At 39.4% G+C, this 7,699-nt stretch overlaps 3 non-coding genes across 3 annotated transcripts in view; all 3 read right to left on the reverse strand.

The window, feature by feature from the left end:
• Positions 1–1,077: 1,077 nt before the first annotated feature.
• Positions 1,078–1,241, reverse strand: LOC128650499 (U1 spliceosomal RNA). Its single transcript, XR_008400796.1, has one exon. It is a non-coding gene; the product is annotated as a U1 spliceosomal RNA (small nuclear RNA).
• A 3,056-nt stretch (positions 1,242–4,297) lies between these two features.
• Positions 4,298–4,460, reverse strand: LOC128650528 (U1 spliceosomal RNA). Its single transcript, XR_008400824.1, has one exon. It is a non-coding gene; the product is annotated as a U1 spliceosomal RNA (small nuclear RNA).
• A 3,206-nt stretch (positions 4,461–7,666) lies between these two features.
• LOC128650547 (U1 spliceosomal RNA) overlaps positions 7,667–7,699 on the reverse strand; it is a 164-nt gene continuing 131 nt past the window's right edge. The window contains exon 1 of the small nuclear RNA XR_008400841.1: positions 7,667–7,699. This exon is cut by the window's right edge and continues 131 nt beyond it. This is a non-coding gene — a small nuclear RNA (U1 spliceosomal RNA).

A 7,699-nucleotide genomic window follows, 5' to 3' on the forward strand; every position in this document is an offset into this window, starting at 1 on the left:
CCCATGACTTACAGTATGTCTGCAGTATGTCTAGTTATTCTTGCAAACCCACTGCTGTGGGGGACAGGATGAGCAGGTCATCTGCATATAAGAGACTATGGATTTCCTTCCCATTCAGGGATATACCTGGTGCCGTGCATTTCTCCAGTATTGTGGGCAGATCATTAATGTACAGGTTGAATAATGTGGGGCTGAGGCTGCATTCTTGTCTGACACCTCTCTTTTGTTCAAAGCTCTTTGTTTGTAGTTTGTTTATTTTTACTTTACATTTTAGGGATGAATACATGGTCTTTATTATGTCATCCCACCAATTCCACTTTGCAGCAGTTTCATGTATAGGCCAGGGTGCCAGATTGAGTCAAATGCTTTTTTGAAGTCCACAAAACATGCAAACACCTTCCCTGATGGTGAGCTTTTCACATACTTGTTAGTGATAGCTTGTAATGTGAATATGTCACAGCTTATCCTTATCAACAGTGCTTAACTTGGAGCTACTAAGTAGGTTTTTAAAAGATTTTATGCTGGATTTTTATATCAGTATCTGTGCATATTCTTCTTTATAGTAGTGTCTATTACATGCAGTTATATAACAATTGGTGTATATTTCCCTAATTGGATTTAACTAAATACAAAAAATGCATTTCATACTAACATTATGAGTGTATCTAGCTTGTTGTCTGCAGATTAAAACCCAGATTGGCTCCTCCAAATCAGTCAAACGGTGGGTGGAGTTTCGCTACTGAAAATCAATTAAAGTAAAAAGGATGTTACATTTTAAAAACGTGTATACTTGGCTGATATTCTATAGCAACACAACAGAAATGTCTTGTAATTACAAGGTGTGTGTATTGTCCCATTAATCGGACAACAGGTTTATCTTGGATGATGTTACGCTGCCAATGATTTCTTGGCTGTGTTTGCAAAAAAAAGTCATGACAAAAGCTAGCAAAGCTTTTGAATGTAATAATGTATATATCAAGCTGAGAAAGCACATGATCAGAATAAGTGAGTAGCTAGAAATGACATTATGTTGTATACAGAAGCAGGCTAAGAAATCTTTCATTTACAAAGAAGAATCAGGGGAAAGCGCGAACGCAGTCCCCCACTACCACAAATTATGCAGTCGAGTTTCCTGCATTTGAGGAAATCGCAGGGGTCAGCACAACCGGAGTGCAATGGATGAGCCTCGCCCTGGGAGAACCACCTTCATGATCATGGTATCTCCCCTGCCAGGTAAGTATGCATTGTAGCGTCAATCCAGCGGGCTGCTGCTCCAGCGCTACTTGCTAAACATAAGATACCTTCTGTTCTCCCACACACAGCTGACAAATGAGATAAATTCAAATACTGGCTAAAATAGATCAGGCAAGCCCTCTGAATCTTTCACTATGAAAAAAAACATTTTATTGACCTGTGCATTCAAGAACCAGCAGTCCCAAGATTCATTGCAGCAAACATATTTGCATGTGATGATGTCACAAAGGCTGCCTGCTGTTTCTTCACAAGCATCATCATTCGTCTCATTGCTACAAAAGAACTGAGCCGAACAGACATTTCACAGGGTATCACTGCCATTATAGCTGCACAACAGCAAGTTAAGTCAAGAATACTTTATTAGTATGACATTATTACATGTGGTGCCAAAGTAATATGTTACAATAAAACAGATCCATAACAATTTATACAGTAGGAGTATAGTGGGTAAATATGATAACAGTTCTGATTGGGGGTTCTGGTCATGTGACAGTCTGTTACATATTTTGCTACTATCCTTGTAGCTTTGGATTTTTCTCCTAAGAGTACACATAGCCTTTCTTGTTCAGACATCTGTGGGAAGTGTGTTATTTCTTTCCTTATTTCTCGGAAGTATTTATCCCTTAAGAGTTTGTATCTTGTACAGTGCAAGAGGAAGTGTGCTTCAGTCTCTATGTCCCCGCTGTTACACTGCGCACATTGACTGGCTGCCCTGGATCTCAATTTTGTCTGATATCTGCCAGTCTCTATTTCCAGCTGGTGGTCAGAGATTCTGTATTTAGTGAGTATCTGTCTGTTCTTTGGGTTGGTGACACTTGTGAGATACTCAGCTAGTTTGTACTCTCTTTGTAGAGACCTATACCACTCCAGCTTGTACTTTTACAAGTGATAGCTTGTAATGTGAAGATATGGTCTGTGGTTCATTGTTTAGGGAGGAACCCTATCTGTAGTGATGTCCAGTTCGTGAACGAATCGTTCTTTTGAACTGGTTCTTTTCACTGAACTGTATGAATCAGTTCACCAGACTGAACTGATTCGTTTGCAAACAGTTCACTTCCTGAGTCTGCAGCAGCACTGGTAATACGATCCTAGAGTGAGTTCTGCTTCTGCTAACTCCTCCTTTACAATGAATCAGCAGAATCAGACATCCTCACTCTAGGATCATATTACCAGTACTGTTACTGACTCAAGAAGTGAACTATTTGCAAACGAATCAGTGTACTGTTGCAATGAATCATTTAGATAACAGTACACTGGTTCAAATATCAGGTCATATCAGTTATCAATAGACTCCTGCATTTACCTCTAACTGCACCTTAAATTAACCCTTACTCTCCCTTACCATAAATACTCCCCACCATAACTTAACCCTAAGGACCCCCTGTTAACCCTAATTAACCCCAAATATTGCTGTGGAGCTCTATGATAGTTAATATGTTAAAGCACAGCAGCCAAAATTTTAAACTGACATTTTGTTGTAAGAAGATAACTTGTTTATGGGGATTATGTGCACTATTATCTGTTTGCACAATTATTAGCAGATCACTTGCTATTGCTGATTATATATACTCTATAGATAAATGAATAAGGTTTTGTCCTGTTCATTATTTATTATACAGTCGTGTTTTTGAATTTTCTTTTTTTCAAAATAACAAGTTGTTTTCTCGAGATAACAAGTAGTTTTTTCTCTATAACAAGTTGTTTTTTCAAAATAACAAGCTGTTTGCCAATATATTTTTTTACTCTCAGAGTGATACATTTGTCTGGCTAGATTTCAGTCAGGAAGTGTTGAGGGAGCATAAAGATTGCAAGGGAAAGCAGCTTTCCAAGCTGTCACAGGAGCCTGCAACCTTCTACCTAATCTTCCTAGCAGTGTAGTGTGCTCACCAGCAGCCAGAGTAAGCACTTTTATTCTCATTCAGGACCTGCTACTAGTTAGATCATGAGGGATATTTTTTTATTGCCTTGGTTTCTCCTAATCTCACTTCACTGAAGTTGCTGTCTGACTGCTCTGTAAACACAGGGCTCCTCTCTCTCTCTTTTACTAATGTGTTTATCTATACCTATCTATGAGAATCTGTACTTCATGTAGTCTTTCCCTGGCTTTGTTTCCTTTTTTCTCTGCTTTTTTTTTCTCTTCCCATGAGTGTCTCCCTCTGTCTAGTTACATCTGTGTGTGTTTTACTCCCTCTGTCTAGTTACATCTGTGTGTGTTTTACTCCCTCTGTCTAGTTACATCTGTGTGTGTTTTACTCCCTCTGTCTAGTTACATCTGTGTGTGTTTTACTCCCTCTGTCTAGTTACATCTGTGTGTGTTTTACTCCCTCTGTCTAGTTACATCTGTGTGTGTTTTACTCCCTCTGTCTAGTGGCTCCTGTGACATCTTGGAAAGCTGCTTTCCCTTGCAATCTTTATGCTCCCTCAACACTTCCTGACTGAAATCTAGCCAGGCAAATGTATCAATCTGAGAGTAAAAAAAAAATATTGGCAAACAATTTGTTAAACAGAAAGACACATGGAAGGATATATATAAAAAAGAAGAACATTTGAGAGAGGCAGGAGATGCTGAAACACAGTGGGTTGAAGAGTAAGGCCATATAGAAAGAGGGAGTAAAACACACACAGATGTAACTAGACAGAGGGAGACACTCATGAGAAGAGAAAAAAAAAGCAGAGATAAAAGGAAACTAAGCCAGGGAAAGACTACATGAATAAATAAAAATGCAATGGCCTCTCTGGGCTTCCGTAGCATATTCTTCTTTATAGTAGTGTCTATTATATGCAGTTAAATGAAAATTGGTGTATACTGTCCCTTTAATCAGACAAAGGGTTTATCAGACAATAGGCTGTGCTGCCAGTGACCTATTGGCTGTGCCTTCAAAAATCAGTTGTGAAAAAAGCTGGCAAATCAATATGCACAGTCACTGTTAAGGTGCAAATTACAGACTGATAATTCACACTGTCAAGACAAGAGAGTTGCAAAGAATGAAATGGTGTTGTATACAATAGCAGGGTAAGAAATCTATCATTTACTAAGAATAATCAGGGGAGAGCGCGAACGCAGTCCCCCACTACCACAAATTATGCAGTCAAGTTCCCACATTTGGGGAAATTACAGGGGTCAGCACACCCAGAGTGCAATGGATGAGCCTCACCCTGGGAGAACCACCTTCATGATCATGGTATCTCCCCTGCCAGGTAAGTATGAGTTGCAGAGTCAATTGAGAAGACCACTGCTCCAGCGCTACTTGCTAAACATAAGGGAGCTCATTTTTTTCCGCATATAGCTGACCAGAGGGATAAGTACATTCCAATGCTTCCTCCAGTCTAAATTGGCACAAACAAACCCTTTGAATCTTTCACTATGAAAAAAGAAAAAAAAAAGAAAAAAACTTTCATTCAGCAGAGCATTCAAGAATCAGCACTCCCAGGATACACTGCAGCAAACATATTTGCATGTGATGATGTCACAAAAGGCTGCCTGCTGTTTCTTCACAAGCATCATCACCCGTCTCATTGCTGTAAAATAACTGAGCCGAACAGACATCTCACAGAGTATCACTGCCATTATAGCTGCACAACATCAGCTTCAGCACTCCGGTGGCACAGATGGCATTTAAAGTGAAGGTAAATTTTCAACAATGAGTGCCCGGTTTTTAAAAATACTTTTAAAAACAGGGGAACTTTCATTGATGAAATATACAATATATAATAAAGATAGAAAAAATACCAGGGTATATAAGATTACCCTAGAACAGCAAGGGATAAATAAACGGCACACATAAGAGACTTTCAAAAATTTATTAATAATAAGTTCCCAAAATACACTTCAGTATATAGCAATATCTTATCTGTCAATTTCAGTCACCACTAAAGACAGCAAAATCTAAAACATTTAAAGTGCACTGAGACCTAATTCTTTCCCTATACTATAAATCTCAGAAAAAACATCATAAACAATCAGGGGTTAACCAGAAAACTTATGTTTATAACGAATTGTACATAGAATCTAATGTTTATAGGACATATATAGTAGGTAGGCAAAATACATGTTATATATATGGCTGCAGTCCAAACAGGGGTGAACTATATTGTATATAGAAAAGCGCTTTTTTCCTTTTTGGTATGTACCAGGGAATCTCCTCTTAAGGCAAATGGATATGCCGCAGTTAGTGCTGCTGTATAGGGAGTCTCTAGCAAGTATAGTAATTCAGTTGGAAAACACAGCATATACTTAGCTTAAGTCCTCCGGTTTTTGTTGCTTCCACTTTTCTTCTGCTTGCAAGCACCTGTGATGATTGCTTGGCGTGTGACGTCAACAGACAGTGGGAGTGGTGTAGCGTCACCAGGGACTGTGAGTGGCTGTAAACGGAAGGATCCAGTTGAATCAATCTTTACGTTGTCAGTTTTGCCAAGAGCTTTGACAAAAGGCTGTATCACAATTTTATATGTATGTTCACCTATCGTATAGGCACATCTTCCATTGCACTCCAATAGCACACTCCTCAAACCACTTACTCCACTGTCGGAGTCACACCAGGAAAATTCGTAGCTCACTTGAAATGTACAGCTGCATGTATAGAGCCAAAATGTCTCTGAAGAAACATGAGATTCAGGGAATAGGTCTAGTCAGGTGCACTAGAAATTCTGGCCCACGGTACATTCGACAGGTACCTGGGTTCTCATAAACACATAGTGCCAACGCACATGCATGATGATCCCCTGTAACACATACTGGAGGTGGGGGAGAAACGTGCGCTGGCACTATGTGTTTATGAGAACCCAGGTACCTGTCGAATGTACCGTGGGCCAGAATTTCTAGTGCACCTGACTAGACCTATTCCCTGAATCTCATGTTTCTTCAGAGACATTTTGGCTCTATACATGCAGCTGTACATTTCAAGTGAGCTACGAATTTTCCTGGTGTGACTCCGACAGTGGAGTAAGTGGTTTGAGGAGTGTGCTATTGGAGTGCAATGGAAGATGTGCCTATACGATAGGTGAACATACATATAACATTGTGATACAGCCTTTTGTCAAAGCTCTTGGCAAAACTGACAACGTAAAGATTGATTCAACTGGATCCTTCCGTTTACAGCCACTCACAGTCCCTGGTGACGCTACACCACTCCCACTGTCTGTTGACGTCACACGCCAAGCAATCATCACAGGTGCTTGCAAGCAGAAGAAAAGTGGAAGCAACAAAAACCGGAGGACTTAAGCTAAGTATATGCTGTGTTTTCCAACTGAATTACTATACTTGCTAGAGACTCCCTATACAGCAGCACTAACTGCGGCATATCCATTTGCCTTAAGAGGAGATTCCCTGGTACATACCAAAAAGGAAAAAAGCGCTTTTCTATATACAATATAGTTCACCCCTGTTTGGACTGCAGCCATATATATAACATGTATTTTGCCTACCTACTATATATGTCCTATAAACATTAGATTCTATGTACAATTCGTTATAAACATAAGTTTTCTGGTTAACCCCTGATTGTTTATGATGTTTTTTCTGAGATTTATAGTATAGGGAAAGAATTAGGTCTCAGTGCACTTTAAATGTTTTAGATTTTGCTGTCTTTAGTGGTGACTGAAATTGACAGATAAGATATTGCTATATACTGAAGTGTATTTTGGGAACTTATTATTAATAAATTTTTGAAAGTCTCTTATGTGTGCCGTTTATTTATCCCTTGCTGTTCTAGGGTAATCTTATATACCCTGGTATTTTTTCTATCTTTATTATATATTGTATATTTACTATAAGGGTGGCACCATTTAGAGCAAATTAGCAATATTACCTACTCTCTCACACCCCCTACATTTTTTTCATTGATGAAAGTTTACATTGCACCGGATTTGTAGAAATACTTACCTTTTACTTCTCCAAAACCGGATCTCCGATCCCAGCCTCAGTTCCTCTGTACTGACGTCAGAAGTGACAAAACCGGCTTTCTCCAATCATGGCTTAACCCCCAGAGCGTCCATCTCGTGATGCCCGGCTGTGATCGGAGGAAGCCGGTTTCGTCATTGCTGTGTTTGTACAGCAGGAAGACGGCGGGGGATCGGCGATCCGGTTTTGGAGAAGTAAAAGGTAAGTATTTCTACAAATCCAGTGCAATGTAAACTTTCATCAATGAAAGTGCCCCTGTTTTTAAAAGTATTTTTAAAAACCGGGCACTCATTGCTGAAAATTGACATTCACTTTAAGCAACTTAGCATTTGTTATCAAGCACCAAATCATTTATTTTCTGCATCTGAACAGGATGAAAGAGCGATCCTCAGTCCAACAATTTGCACATATACAAGACTTGAAAGCACGTGGTCAGGACCTGAAAGATGCAGAGAATGAAATAATGTTGTCTACAGAAATAGGTTAAGAAATCTATAATTTACAAAGTATAATCAGGGGAAAGCGCGAACGCAGTCCCCCACTACC

Source organism: Bombina bombina, chromosome 2 (assembly GCF_027579735.1).
Source record: "Bombina bombina isolate aBomBom1 chromosome 2, aBomBom1.pri, whole genome shotgun sequence".
NCBI lineage: Eukaryota > Metazoa > Chordata > Amphibia > Anura > Bombinatoridae > Bombina > Bombina bombina.